Source organism: Moschus berezovskii, chromosome 5, assembly GCF_049115385.1.
Source record: "Moschus berezovskii isolate FMDL1 chromosome 5, NW_MosBer_1.0, whole genome shotgun sequence".
Lineage (NCBI taxonomy): Eukaryota > Metazoa > Chordata > Mammalia > Artiodactyla > Moschidae > Moschus > Moschus berezovskii.
This window is the reverse complement of record NC_142464.1, coordinates 65709757-65726483: the sequence shown is the minus strand read 5'-3', so window position 1 is coordinate 65726483 and position 16727 is coordinate 65709757. Positions and strand designations below refer to the sequence as shown.

At 39.7% G+C, this 16727-nt stretch overlaps 1 protein-coding gene across 2 annotated transcripts in view; it reads right to left on the bottom strand.

Annotated features, from left to right (window-relative positions):
• NWD2 (NACHT and WD repeat domain containing 2) overlaps positions 1 to 16727 on the bottom strand; it is a 252383-nt gene that overhangs the window by 116801 nt on the left and 118855 nt on the right. The gene's annotated exons all lie outside the window — the stretch shown is intronic.

The window sequence follows — 16727 nt, the reverse complement described above, 5'->3', positions numbered from 1 at the left end:
CCTTCCCTTGGCCAATGCCCCACATAAGTGTCTGTACCAAAATCTTTGTCTATCTGCACTTGAATTTTTAGGTGGCTGATGGAGATATAACAGATTCTTTAAAAAATATTCCTGTGGCCCAGGCCATGAGTTCTATAACATATGAAACTATTAGCACTTACTTTGGGTTCTTGCTTTAATATTAAGAAAGGGGGACATCTGAGATATAACTTCACTGTCCAATATGAGAGCCATTAGCTGTGGTTATCTAAAAGTAAATCTAAACTAAAAAATTCAGTTCAAATGCTCAGTAGTCACATGCAGTTACTGACTCTCATGTTAGAAAGTGCAGATATATTTATATATACTTCACCATCACACGGAGAAGGCAATGGCACCCCACTCCAGTGCTCTTGCCTGGCAAACCCCATGGATGGAGGAGCCTGGTGGGCTGCAGTCCATGGGGTCACTAAGAGTTGGACACAACTGAGTGACTTCCCTTTCACTTTTCACTTTCATGTATTGGAGAAGGAAATGGCAACCCACTTCAGTGTTCTTACCTGGAGAATCCCAGGGACGGGGGAGGCTGGTGGGCTGCCATCTATGGGGTCGCACAGAGTCAGACACGACTGAAGCAACTTAGCAGCAGCACCATTACAAAGTTTAACTGGACAGAACTGTAAATTACTGAACTTCATATACTGAAATTACTAAACAAGACATTTTTGACCATCTGCCAATAAACTGTCAAAATAAACACACGAATCTGCAATGTGAATGATAACTTGGTTGTGCCATACACAAACAACCATACACAGAACCTGGTCCCCATCCTTTTGGCTGACACTGTTCGAGGATCTGAGGAAAGGTATGATTTAGAATAAATGACATACAGAAATGGTAAAAATGAAAAGTTAATGTAACAAAAGCTATGAATACATACCTGCTATTTCAGTCAAACCTTTAAGTGACATAAAATTATATAAAGTAATAATGATGTCATTGTAACTTATTAAATGTTGCATATATAATAACAATAGCACAAAAAGGGAGAAAAGTGAATAAAGCTATAAGGGAGCAGTCTTTCTACTGCTGAGTCACTTAAGTCATGTCTGACTCTGTATGACCTCATGGACTCTAACCCGCCAGGCTCCTCTGTCCACGGGATTTCCCAGGCAAGAATACTGGAGTAGGTTGCCATTTCCTTCTCCATGGGATCTTTCTGATACAGGGTTCGAACCCATGTCCCATGTTTTACAGGCAGATTCTTTACCACTGAGCCACCTAGCTCACTGGAATTAACTTATTAGAATCTGCTTATGATTTACACTAACAAGATGTATATGCCTTAAAAAAACTACAAAGAAAAGTTACTCAAAAATAGTGAAAAAATCATTAAAGGAATTAAAATGTTAAACTAGAAAATAGTCACACACTGCAAAGCAAAGCAAAGAGAAATAAAGGAAAACAAATGACAAATATATAGAATAAAAGTAAAGTGACAGAAGTAAATCTCATTATGTCAATAATACCATTATGTCAATATATTAAGTGTACCAGGCAGAGAGTGGTACTGGATAAAAGCAAGTCTTGACAACACGCTTCTACAGGAGATATACCTTGGGTTCAGATTGGTTAAAACAGTGGAAAAAGATTTATCACAGCAACACCAACCATAGGAAAGCTCACAGGGCTATTCTAATATTGCAGAAAATAAATTTTAAAACAATATAACTAGAGATGAAGAGGGACATTTTATAATAAAGGTCAATCCAACAAGAAGATATAACAATTATAAATGTATGTGCAACAAACAAAGAGCCTTAAAATACATGAACCACAAACTGACAACAGTGAAGGAGAAATTGATAATTCAACTGTAACAACTGGAGACTTGAATATTTCATTCAATAATGGGAAGAAGAACTAGAAAGAAGATTACCAAAAACCTAGAAGACTGAAGCAACTAGTTCTAATATGTCTTAGGACAATCTATCCAACAACAGAATGTACATTTTTAAGTTCACATAGAACATTCTCCAGGATAGAACATATGTTAGATCATAAAACAAGCCTCAATAACCTTAAATGGATTTAATTCACATAAAGTATGTTCTCTGAATACAATGGGATGGTATCAGAAATCAGTAATAGAAACTTGGAAAATTCACAAGTATTTGGAAATTAACACACTCCTAAATAACAAATGAATCAAAGAAGAAATTACTAGGGAAATTAAAAATTACTTTGAGATGAACGAAAATGAAGATACAGCATACTGAAACTATGAGATGCAAGTAAAGTAGTACTTAGAGGGAATTTAGAGCTGTAAACACCTATATTAAAAATGGAGATTTCAATAATTTAACTGAAGACAATAGGAAAAGGAGATCAAGGGCAAGCCAAAGCAAGCAGGAAGACGGAAATAATAGATTACAATGGAAAATTAATGAAACAGAATAGAAAATTTAGAAAAAACAGTGAAACCAAAAATTGGTTCTTTGAAGAGATCAACAAAAGGGACAAAACTAACTGAACAGACCAAAAAAAAAAAAGCTATCTAAAATGTGGGGTGAAAGAGGCTATAACTACTAACCTTACAGAAATAAAAGGATTATTTTATTTATTTAGTGGACAACTGTGTGCCAATTAGATCACTTACAGGAAATGGAAAAATTCCTAGAGAGGTACTGGCTATGTAAATTGACTCAAGATAGAATAGAAAATGTGAAGATATTTATAACAAGAGATTAGTAATTTTCAAAAAGCTTCATAAAAAGAAAAGCCTAGGTTCAGATGGATAAACTGGTGAAGTCTATCAAATGTTTACAAAAGAATTTGTACCAATTATAAGGTCCGTCTAGTCAAGGCTATGGTTTTTCCAGTGGTCATGTATGGATGTGAGAGTTGGACTGTGAAGAAAGCTGATCGCTGAAGAATCGATGCTTTTGAACTGTGGTGCTGGATAAGACTCTTGAGAGTCCCTTGGACTGCAAGGAGATCCAACCAGTCCATTCTAAAGGAGATCAGTCCTGGGTGTTCATTGGAAGGACTGATGATAGAGCTGAAGCTCCAATACTTTGGCCACCTGATGTGAAGAGTTGACTCACTGGAAAAGACTCTGATGCTGGGAGGGATTGGGGGCGGGAGGAGATGGGGACAACAGAGAATGAGATGGCTGGATGGCATCACCGACTCGATGGACATGAGTTTGAGTGAACTCTGGGAGTTGGTGATGGACAGGGAGGCTTGGCGTGCTGTGATTCATGGGGTCGCAAAGAGTCAGACATGACTGAGCGACTGAACTGAACTGATTTAGTCTTCCAAAAATTACAAAAGAACATTCCTAACTTACTCTGAGACCAGTATGATCCTGGTACTACAGCTAGATAAAAATATTATGAGGAAAATACAAAGCAACATCTCTTATGAAAATACATCCTCAACAAAAGTACTAAAACTCCTAACCTGGTAACACATAAAAAGAATTATATAACACAGCTAGGTGGGATTTATTCCATGAATGCAGGGTTGGTTTAGCATCAGAAAATCAACTAATGGGAGACACTACATATTAACAGAATAAAGGACAAAACCCGTATGGTCAGTCTCAACAGACACAAAAGAGTCCAACTAAATCCAACACCCCTTTGTGATTAAAAAAGAAAACCCTCAAACTAGTAATAGAAATTAACTTCTTCAACCTGAGTAAAGAAAAACATATCTAACATTATACTTAAGGAGCACTGAAAGCTTCCACCTAAGATTAGGAGCAGAAGAAAGATATCCAGTATTTCTACTTTTAGCCTACACTATACTAGCGGTGGAGGTTCCAGTCAGGGCAACTGGACAAGAAAAAGAAATAAAAAAATAAGTCCACAGAGGAAAGGAGAAAGCAGATCCACCTTTATTCATAGATCACAAAATCTTATATATTGAAAATTCTAAGGAAACCACTAAAAAACTTATAACTAATGAGTTGTGCAAGGTTGTAGAATACAAGATCAATGTATAAAACCCAACTGTAAAGTTCAACAGCCAGAAAACTAAGATCATGGAATCCAGTCCCATCACTTCATGACAAATAGATGGGGAAACAATGGAAATAGTGACAGACTTTATTATTTTGGGCTCCAAAAATAACTGTAGATGGTAACTGCATTCATGAAATTAAAAGATGCTTGTTCCTTGGAAGGAAAGTTATGACCAACCTAGATAGCATGTTAAAAAGCAGAGACATCACTTTGCCAACAAAGGTCCATCTAGTCAAAGCTATGGTTTTTCCAGTGGTCATGTATGGATGTGAGAGTTGGACCATAAAGAAAGCTGAGCGCTGACGAATTGATGCTTTTGAACTGTGGTGTTGGAGAAGACTCTTGAGAGTCCCTTGGACTGCAAGGAGATCCAACCAGTCCATTCTAAAGGAGATCAATCCTGGGTGTTCATTGGAAGGACTGATGCTGAAGTTGAAATTCCAATACTATGGCCACCTGATGCGAAGAACTGACTCATTGGAAAAGACCCTGATGCTGGGAAATATTGAAGGTGGGAGGAGAAGGGGAAGACAGAGGATGAGATGGTTGGATGGCATCACCTACTCGATGGACATGAGTTTGAGTAAGCTCCAGGAGTTGGTGATGGACAGGGAGGCCTGGCATGCTGTAGTCCATGAGGTTGCAAAGAGTTGGACATGACTGAGCGACTGAACTGAACTGTACTTCTACATACTAGCAAAAGCAATCTAAGATAAATGAAAACGTCCATTTAAGAGCTTGAGAAAGAATAAAAAGCTCACAAATAAACTGAACAAAAGAAATGCCAAGTTTACATTTTGAAAATTATAAAACATCATTGAAAGACATCCCCTATAAATGGATGGGGGGAGTAAATATTAAGATGGCAACACTTCTAGATAAAGCTATAGATTCAATGCAATCACTATTAAACTCCCAGCGGGCTTACAGAAATTGACCAGTTGATCCTAAAAATCATATGGAAATTCAAGAGATCCAGAACAACCAAAATAATCTTGCAAAAGGAGAATTAAGTTGGAAGACTCACACTTAAAGATTTCAAACTCAGTATGAAGCTACAATAATCAAGATAGTGTGATACTGGCATAAGTGTATTCAATGGAATCAAATTAAAAATCCAGAAACAAGTTTTCACACTTATGGTCAACTAATTTCAACAAGGGTGGCAAAATAGTCAACAGTATTGAGATAACTGGACAATTACATGCAATAGAGTGAGGTTTTATTCCTACCTCACACCATATATAAAAATTAACTAAAAATGGATCCTAAACATAAATTAAGAGTTAAAATTATAAAATCAGATTCTTATAGAAAACATCTTTGTGACCTGGATTTGAAAATGATATTTTAGATATGATTGCAAAGTTATAAATAGGTAAAATAAATTCGACTTCTCAAAATTTAAAAAAAAAATTGTGCTTCAAAAGACACTAACAAGAAAGTGAAGGCACCCTCAAAATGGAAGAAAATGTTTGCAAATCATATTTGATAATAGGTTTGTATCTAGAATATATTAGGAACTCCTACAACTCAATAAGACAACCCAGTTTAAAACAGACAAAAGACCTGAGTGATATTTCTTCACAGAATATATACAGATTGCCAATAAACAAAAATCTAATAAATATTACCACATGAAAAGATAATGTCATTGGTCATCGGGGGATTACAAATCAAAACTACAAGATAACACTTCATACCCACTAGGATGGCTACGATCGAAAAGACTGATAACAAGTGTTGATAAAGATGCGGAGCAATGACAAACCTCATGCACTGCTGGTAGGAATACAAAACAGTGCAGCCACTTTAGAAAACAGTCTGGCAGTTCCCCAAGTAACTGAACAGAACTACCACATGATCCAGCAAATTATTCTTGGTATATACCCAAGAGAAATGAAAACCTACCTCTAGACAAAACATTTGCACATGAATGTTCATAACAGTAGTATTCATGATAGCCAAAAAGTGGAAATAATTCAAATGTCCATAAAGTGATCAATGGATAAATAAAAATGATATACATCATACAATGGGCTATGTTCTGGCAAGAAAAAAGTAATGAAATACTGACACATGTTACAACACGGATGAGCCTTGAAAATGCTATCCTCAGGGAAAGAAGTCAGTCACAAAAGATCACCTGTTGCATGATTCCTTTTACATGGAAGATCTAGAATAGGCAACTCTATATGGTCAAAAAGTAGATTACTGCTTGTCCAGGGCTGGGAGGGAGGGAGATAGGGCAATTAGGGAGTGATGCCAAAGGGGACAGGATTTCTTCTTTGGATGATGAAAATATTCTAAAATTGATTTTGGCAGTGCTTACGTAACTGAATATACTAAAAACACTAAATTGTATACTTTAAATGGGCAAATTTTTATGATACATGAACTGAATTATATCTCAGTAATACTCTGTGCATCTAGCTTGGGCTGAGATTTTCTCCAGGTCTTACAACTCCAACTCAAAGCACTGAGAGTACGAACAGAAAATTTTAAATCATGCACCTAGCATATGAAGAGCTAAACAATAAGATCTCACTAAATAAATGTGAACAAATGACCCACGGTAAAAGTCAAAACAAGGCATTCACTTATTTTTTAAATAGAAGCCTAAATATCACAAGGTTTTTTTGCCATCTATGGGAGTCTTTTATAATAGTTTTTGCACCTGTTATTTCCTTAAAATTTGGCCACCACTGCCTTCACCCAGGCCTTCATAAGTACATGTATCCTTACTTCAACACACTGTTTACAGAAAAGCTGGAAGTAAGAGAATATTTAAATTGTTCTTTCTCAAATGTCTTTATGAGCAGAAAATGATGAAAAATAAAATCAAGCAACCATGAAGACAAGGGGGAAATAAATAAATGAAACATTTAGCTTATGCCACACAAAACACCATTATGGGCAAACAGAAATGCCATATATCCACATAATCAATTACTGGCAAGAAGTGGCTGGAACCCAAAGTGCTCAAAAAGACAAGATTTATCATATACTTTAAAAATTAAGTTTAGCTTTTGGCCTAATGTCCAGGCACTGCAGACACTAGAATCTAATTTACTATTTATTGGAATACTACCTTGTTGACAGCACATTTTATGTGCCTTTGCTTATTTCATCATTAAATATAAAAGCTCAGGAAAGTAATTTGATTTTATCTTTTTTCACTTAAAACTATCTAACTTCTTTAAAAATATTCTTAGGGAAGCTAATTTATCATGCTCATTATAATGTGCTGAATTGGTCTGAAAACAAAAAAGCCAGAAAATAAAAGCTCTAACAAATTTTACCAGTTGAAATCAGACACAATCATTTAAATACCAAGATTACCGAACAAACAATAAAGCAACTGTGTAAGAAACAAATAATACCCTTATGCTTTATCAAAATAAATGTAACTACAAATGCAGAAAAATGTAACTAGAGAGACAACATGACTGGTTCTGGTGTTGAACAAACATGGTACTCAGATGAAGGCTGCTTCTCAAAGGTATTACCATGGGAGGGCACACACTCACGCTAACGATTCTGCCTTTGACTAGGGCATTTCCTCTGTAGAAATTATCTTGCTTTATACTGAAAAAAACTCACATTACTTTATAGTTAGGAGCTTGTTTCTATTAAAATAGTATTTCTCTAGTCTTACTGGCCTTTTACATTTATAAGACATGACTTTGAAAAGACCTTTTGCTCTTTTAAAAAAATAAAATTTAATTAAAAAATTTAATTGGAGGATAATCGCTTTATAATGTTGTGTTGGTTTCTGCCACACATCAGCATGAATCAGCCATAGGTATACATGCGTTCTTATGCCTCAGACTAGGTTTGTCAGATACTGTTTCCAGTGATCAGTTACTGTTTATGGATCTGGAAATTCTTACTCTGGTTAAGAGTGACTTTCTGATGCATTGGATACAAGAAAGGGGGAAAAAAAAAACCTGACAGGAACAGAACCAACTTTGGGTTTTTCACTCAGGCACATTATTTGTAGTCACTTTTATTAGAACTATTGCAAATACTGATGACTTAGGTCACCTGCAATTTTTCTCTTGGTCAAGTGCTATCTGACTAGGATAGATGGGAGCATGACTAAGGTATCCCAATTTATCAGAAGATAGGGTCCTAAATCAAGCACAAGAATAGGCTGGCCCCAGTGGTCATACACGCTTCCCAGAAAGAGGATCCAATAGCGTGAGTGAGGATAATGTTTCATTCAAAGCCTCACAAAGATGACTATCTCCTCAAACCTGATGCCTCTGTATCTTGGGAGATGCAACCTCGGGACAGTCCTAACAACGAATGGTAATGTGATGGTAAGAAAGAACTAAACACTCAAGTAAAACAGGACCTCTGACAATTTAAGGCTTAATGAACTTGGGGACACAAAGAAGGTACCAGGAGTTGTTAAAGGCAGAGAAGAAGCGGCAGGTCAGGAGCCCCCCGCATCGATGTTGAGACCAAGCTGGGGAAACTCACTGCATAAAGGAACCTTAGCCAGGCTGCAAAGAGATACCAACTTCCTTCAGGGGCAGAGCACTTGAACACAGGCAAACGATATGCCTGAGTGAAAGACCCAAGGATGGCTCTGCTCTGTCTGGGAATATCAGCCACCACCGTACAGGAGTGACCTGCTGAGCACACCCGTGCCTGTGTCACTGCTATTCTCCCTGCTCCCCTTCCTGCTCGTTCTCATCCACTCACTTCCCGACACGCAGAGGAATCTTTTAAAAATTCCAATCTTATGCCCTACTTAAGATTTCCTTTCATTCTACCAGACACTACACAGAGTAACTTACTTACTCCTTAGAACATAGGAGTAGGCAGAAATATTATCCCAATTTTGTAAATGAAAAGGCTGAGGCATAGAGAAGTAACTTGCTCAAAATCACACAGGTAGCAAGCAGCAGATGTAGGGTTTGAACCTAGGCTGTTAACATTGTTTTATAGCACTTGCTTAAGCTCCCTATCACCCAGAGACAGAATCTAGAATCTGTGACCTGATTTATGAGATCCTGCACGACTGGAGCTGTGCTTAGTCGCTCAGTCGTGTCCAACTCTGTGCGACCTCATGGCCTGTAGCCGGCCAGGCTCCTCTCTCCATGGAGATTCTTCTCCAACTTCACCTTATACCATGTTCTCACTCATGGGTCATGTTCCAGCTGTATGTATACTCCTCACACACATTTTTACATGTGTATATGGGAGTACACATTTATATATGCACATACACTTACATATATACAGGTATAAATTATATACCTAAACATTTATATAAATTTTCATGAATATATAAGAGGCTTTTTGGTACGCTAATTAAGAACACAGACCCTAGGGCCAAATAGCACTGATTCAAATTCTGACTCTGCCACTTATTAGCTGTGGGATCTCTAACAGTTACTTACTTTCTATATTTCTAAGTGTCCTTATCCAATAAAATGCACAGATAGAATTTACCTCCCAGGCTCCTAGGAAAGATTAAACAAGTTAATAGACATACTGCACTTAGAAGAAGTACCTGGCAGGCAGTGAGTGCTACATAAATACATAATTTGCTACATAAGCAAATCCCCAAATTTGCTTATGAAAATATGTTCCTTATGACTGAAAAAGGTCTTCTTTTTAACCTGGCCATCTACCCAACTTTCAGAATTTGGCACAGACTGGTACCAGTTCCTCAGCAGGCCTTCCTGTGCTTCTAGATTCCACGAGGCATGCCCAACGTGCATACCCAGAGCTCTGTGCATTTCCTCTGCAGCAAGCACCACCCCGGTCAGCACTGTGATGACTGTATTCTCTGTGAGACTGTAAACTCCCTGAGGGCAGGGACTAGGTATGTTTTCAACACTAGAGTATCAACTGCACGCACAACTCGGCCTAGGCAGAGCAGAGGCTCAATGAATGTCTATGAATAAATGGGTACAGCCCATGGGACCCAAGTGCCTTAACCTGCCCTGGGGATGTGGGATAGACATTATGGAAGTAAGACAGGAGTCTGGACCTGAAGGATACAGGCACAGGAGAGGGTAAGAAGCACCTCTAGACAGAGCAGCAAAGACAGAAAGGTGACGTGGCCTGCCCATATAGACAGAAGGTCGAGGCATCGTAATTTTGGGAGCTGAGAGGAAACAAGATTGGACTGAAGAAACACTTTGCCTTATAGATGAGAAAACTGGGCTTCAGTTACTTTGTCAGTTGTTTATAACTGATTATTGACAGAGCAGTCCTCTTAAATGAATGCTCTTTAACTGTGCAAAGACTTGTTAAAAGGTCTCTTCTCCTTTCTATGAGAAATAGAAAATAAGGATGGAAAGAAATAGCTACCTTGTGTTCAGAGTTTGAGAAAGACTTCATGGTGACTGGACCCGACTGAGGTTACTTAAGTGTCACCTGCAAATGGGTACCTCTCATTCTGTTTATTGAGGGACTAATCCTCTCGGGGGATTTCCAGAGTTTGTGTAAGGGACAGTCACAATTTAGCAGAGTTACGTGTTCAGCAAAGTACAGCTCCTCCAATAAATTCTGGAGTTTCCCATAACGCTACTGCTCCACAGAAGATCAGCTATCTGCACAAAGTAAAGGAGGAACAAAAATACTGTCTTGGGAAGTCAGGCCTGAGAATTCTAGAGGAGCCATTCCATACTGCAGAAATGTTGAGCCAGTATTTAAAATTCAGCTGGAGCAAGGAAGGTCAATGGTGACATAATGCTTTTCTTCCCTTTTATCACCTCTACTATCTACTAATCTTCCTTTCCCCTTTTTTATAAACTGGCTCATGGATGGGAGCAGGATGATGTAACACGCTTATAAGACTTTTACAGAATAGCAATCTCGGTAAGACTTTCCCAGGCTTTGACAGACAGAACCAAAATGCGAAGCAAGCTAGACAAATTGAAGTGCTGGCCTGAGTGAAATGATGTGTGATTCAATAAGGGGAGTTGCATTTCACTTTAGAAAGAAGCATACACTTGATTAATGGAAAATGGAAAAGGAGTGATTAGTTGACAATGTGGAGAAAAGACCAAGGGCATGACAACACATCCTGTCAATTACAAAGCCAATGATGTTTTTCGGCAACTCAGGAAGCCAAATGCAGTTTGAGATTCCTGAGCAGGCAGACAGTCGGGAGGAAAAATGAATACAGAGGAGACGGGGCTCAGTGGAACATGAGGGTGGTGGTGGTGGAAGAAGCAGCAACAGAGGAAAAGCATGTCAACACAGCTGATGATGGACCTTCAGTGTGAGACCAAGGAACTGATTGGTTCAGTAATTATTAGTAAGGTCAAACTAATATAAGACTCATATAATTTCAGTGACCTGTGTACATCTTGGATGGACACAGAGAATATAGCTTCTTTATTTTGTCTAAAGTTGGTTTGGTCTGCTGTCGAAGTCTCTATCCTCTGGTTATCAGGATAAAATGAGCTTCTGTTCTATTCAATTTAAACCCTAGTTTGAATTAATATTTCTAAGACTCTTTACTAAGTGCTTATTCTTTTTTTGAATCAAGATGCTGACTCTTGAAAAAACTGCAGCTTCCCCATCCCCTCCTTCTTTTCCTAAGATGATGTCTGGGTGGCCTCATATCCTGAAAGGGATAAATGGATCGCTAGGGCACAGTCCCAGGTGATGGCCACTGCTGGCAGCATGGCTGGTTGGGGCAGCTGTAATCTATTGACTAGCCTTTCCCTCTCAGATTGGTCAGAGCCTGGTACTGTTCTGCAGCCAACTACGGCCACCCTGCCCTGCTGGGGATGAGAAATCCAGGTCTTGGGCCCACCCTCCATTCAGTGTTTCCACCCTAGGAGAGCTGTGGTCACTTCTCCCTGTCCTCAAGAATAACAGTAGCTCTTACCTCAGCATATGTGATACACAGTAATTGAGGGTAGCTTGAGAAGGTAAATCTCATGGTCTCTTGTTGCCATGGCCATCATGTGGCCACATCTGGGCCTGCTGGCAGAGGTAGGGGCAGAGCGGGGACTGCTGTGAGGCCAACTCTTTCCAGAGTGCTAAGCAGAGAGCAGAGCAAGCTGTTCTCATTTATCTAACCCACCTCCCCTTTTCTGAAGCCCAACTCCGAGAAAGGGGATGGGCTAGCAAGGCTACTGAATTCTGCCCCTCTGTCTCCTTCATCATTTTCCTAGAGACCACGTCAGGTGGGTCCTAGCTCTGCTTTACTGACAAGCTGGACCTTCTTCTCTACATAGCAGATCTCCAGGGTCAGAGTCCTCAGTGCTGACTGATATGCGAAAGAAGTGATTTAAGCAATTTAGCGCTATCTTCTCACAAGCTAACAGTGTGACTTCCAAGGTTTTTGTCTGGCTGCATAAGCCTTTTTTGTGTAAAAGACATATTTCTTGGAGAAAGGAACAAGATGGCGGAGGAATAGGACAGCGAGACCACTCTCTCCCCCACAAATTCATCAAAAGAACATTTGAATGCGAGTAAAGTCCACAAAACAACTTCTGAATGCTGGCAGAGGACGTCAGGCACCCAGAAAAGCAGCCCATTGTCTTCGAAAGGAGGTAGGAAAAAACATAAAAGATAAAAAGCGAGACAAAAGAAGTAAGGACGGAGCTCCGTCCTGAGAAGGGAGGCTTTAAAAAGAGAGAAGTTTCCAAATACCAGGAAACATTCTCACTGGCGAATCTGTGGTGAGCCTTGGAAGCTCAGAGGGCCACATAACCCTCTTTTTTTTTTAAGATTTTTTTAAAACCCACAGATAACCCGCCAAACGGTAACTCCCAGCGGAGAAGCAGCGCAGACGCCTGCATACGCCATTAGCAAGCGGGGGCCGGGCAGGGAGGAGCCGGCTGAACTGCTTAGAGAGAGGACTGGGCTTGAAAGCCGCAAGAACAATTTGAGAGAACTGGGGAGAGCAAAGCAGACTCTGGGATAGCTTCCCCACGAAAAGGCAGAAAGCTCTAACCTATGACTCGGCCAGCCCCGCTCACAGAATAAAGGACTGAGCAGAGCGAGCCGGCTGCGGTCAGCCCATCCCCCATCCCCCGCTGAGACAGGCAGGGAGCGCAGCCAGAGCCAGAGCGGGCAACCGCAGCCCCAGAAAGGCATCTGATACAAACTGCACACAGGCTTGTTGCTAATCAGGACTTCTTGGGCTCGGGCCGGTTGATATCCCCCTGAGAAGGTGCGCCGGTTGTACACCCAGAAAACTGAGTGGCGGGGACTGGGGTCCCCTGAACTGCTCGGACCGGGGAAGGCACAAAACGCAGGCCCAAACAAGTCTGCGCCTTTGTGGAGTACCTGAGAACCTGAACTTGAGCCGCTCAGACCTGGGAAGTGCATACAACCCGGTGCCGGCCTCGGACAGTTCCCGGCAGAGCAACCTAGAGCCTGTGCAGTATAGACTGGGACAGCATATGTGCTGTGAGCAGGGGCAAACCTAGTGTGGCCGAGACGCTGCGAGCACTCCCCACAGACGCCAGAGATATTCGACTGCAGCGTTCCTCCCTTCCCAGAACAGGACTGAACAACTGAGCCTTAAAAAGTGTCCACCCACCCCCTAGTATCAGGGCGGAAATTAGACACTGAAGAGACCAGCAGACAGAAGCTAAAACAGAGGGAACCACCTTGGAAATGACAGATAGAGACGTCTAGAGACTACTCCAAGAATAAGACCAAAAACCAGAGGCAAGAGGCTTAAGCCCGAATCCTGAGAACACCAGAGAAGTCCTGACTCCAGGGAACATTAATCGATAGGAGCTCATCAAACATCTCCATACCTACGCTAAACCCAAGGGTCAACAAGTTCCAGAGCAAGACATACCACGCAAATTCTCCAGTAACACAGGAAACTAGCCCTGAGCTTCAATATACAGGCTGCCCAAAGTCACTCCAAACCCACTGACATCTCATAACTCATTACTGGACACTTCATTGCACTCCAGAGAGAACAAATCCAGCTCCACCCACCAGAACACCGACACAGGCTTCCATAACCAGGGAACCTTGACAAGTCACCTGTCCAACCCCACACACAGCAAGGAAACTACATAATAAAGAGAACTCCACAAACGGCCAGAAGAGGGAAAGGCCACCCCAAGCAAAGCATTATAAGCAAGATGAAGAAGCAGAGAAATACCCAGCAAGTAAAGGAACAAGATAAATGCCCACCAACACAAACAAAAGAGGAAGATATAGGGAATCTACATGAAAAAGAATTTCGAATTTTGGTGGTGAAAATGATTCAAAATCTTGAAAGCAAAATGGAGTTACAGATAAATAACCTGGAGAAAAGGATTGAGAAGATGGAAGAAAGGTTTAATAAGGACTTAGAGGAAATAAAAAAGAGTCAATATACAATGAATAATACAATAGATGAGATCAGAAACACTCTGGAGGGAACAAACAGTAGAATAACAGAGGCAGAAGACAGGATAAGCGAGCTAGAAGATAGAATTGTAGAAATAAATGAAACAGAGAGGAAAAAAGAAAAACAAAAGAAATGAGAACAATATTAGAGACCTCTGGGACAATGTTAAATGCTCCAACATTCGAATCATAGGAATCCCAGAAGAAGAAGACAAAAAGAAAGACCATGAGAGAATACTTGAGGAGATAATAGTTGAAAACTTCTCTAAAATAGGGAAAGAAATAATCACCCAAGTCCAAGAAACCCAGAGAGTCCCCAACAGGATAAACCCAAGGCGAAATACTCCTAGACACATATTAATCAAATTAACAAAGATCAAACACAAAGAACAAATATTAAAAGCAGCAAAGGAAAAACAGCAAATAACACACAAGGGGACTCCCATAAGGATAACAGCTGATCTTTCAACAGAAACTCTTCAGGCCAGGAGGGAATGGCAAGACATACTTAAAGTGATGAAAGAAAATAACCTACAGCCCAGACTACTGTACCCAGCAAGGATCTCATTCAAATATGAAGGAGAAATCAAAAGCTTTACAGACAAGCAAAAGCTGAGAGAATTCAGCATTACCAAACCAGCTCTCCAACAAATGCTAAAGGATCTTTTCTAGACAGGAAACACAGAAAGGGTGTATAAACTCGAACCCAAAGCAATAAAGAAAATGGCTACGGGATCGTACTTATCAATAATTACCTTAAACGTAAATGGGTTGAATGCCCCAACCAAAAGACAAAGGCTGGCTGAATGGATACAAAAACAAGACCCCCATATATGTTGTCTGCAAGAGACCCACCTCAAAAGGAGGGACACATACAGACTGAAAGTGAAGGGCTGGAAAAAGATATTCCATGCAAATAGAGACCAAAAGAAAGCAGGAGTAGCAATACTCATATCAGATAAAATAGACTTTAAAACAAAGGCTGTGAAAAGAGACAAAGAAGGAAACTACATAATGATCAAAGGATCAATCCAAGATGAAGATATAACAATTATAAATATTTATGCACCCAACTTAGGAGCGCCACAATATGTAAGACAATTACTAACAAGTATGAAAGGGGAAATTAACAACAATGCAATAATAGTAGGAGATTTTAATACCCCATTTACATCTATGGATAGATCAACTAAACAGAAAATTAACAAGGAAACACAATCTTTAAATGATACAATAGACCAGATAGACCTAATTGATATCTATAGGACATTTCACCCCAAAACAATGAATTTCACCTTTTTCTCAAGTGCACATGGAACCTTTTCCAGGATAGATCACATCCTGGGCCATAAATCTAGCCTTGGTAAATTCAAAAAAGTTGAAATCATTCCATGCATCTTTTCTGACCACAATGCAGTAAGATTAGATCTCAATTATGGGAGAAAAACTATTAAACATGCCAACATATGGAGGCTGAACAACACGCCGCTGAACAACGAACAAATCATAGAAGAAATCAAAAGAGAAATCAAAATACGCATAGAAATGAATGAAAATGAAAACACAACAACCCAAAACCTCTGGGACACTGTAAAAGCAGTGCTAAGGGGGAAGTTCATAGCAATACAGGCACACCTCAAGAAACAAGAAAAAAGTCAACTAAATAACCTAACTCTACATCTAAAGCAACTAGAAAAGGAAGAAATGAAGAACCCCAGGGTCAGTAGAAGAAAAGAAATTGTAAAAATTAGGGCAGAGATAAATGCAAAAGAAACAAAAGAGACTATAGCAAAAATCAACAAAGCCAAAAGCTGGTTCTTTGAGAAGGTAAATAAAATTGACAAACCACTAGCCAGACTTATCAAGACACAAAGGGAGAAGAACCAAATCAATAAAATTAGAAATGAAAATGGAGAGATCACAACTGACAACACAGAAATACAAAGGATTATTAGAGAATACTATCAGGAATTATATGGCAATAAAATGAATAACCTGGAAGAAATGGACAAATTCCTAGGAAAATACAACTTTCCAAAACTGAACCAGGAAGAAATAGAAAATCTGAACAAACCCATCACAAGCACGGAAATTGAAACTGTAATCAAAAACCTCCCAGCAAACAAAAGCCCAGGTCCAGACGGCTTCACAGCTGAATTCTACCAAAAATTTAGAGAAGAGCTAACACCTATTCTACTCAAACTCTTCCAGAAAATTGCTGAGGAAGGGAAACTTCCAAACTCATTCTATGAGGCCACCATCACCCTAATCCCAAAACCTGGTAAAGACCCCACAAAAAAAGAAAACTACAGGCCAATATCACTGATGAACATAGATGCAAAAATCCTTAACAAAATTCTAGCAATCAGAATC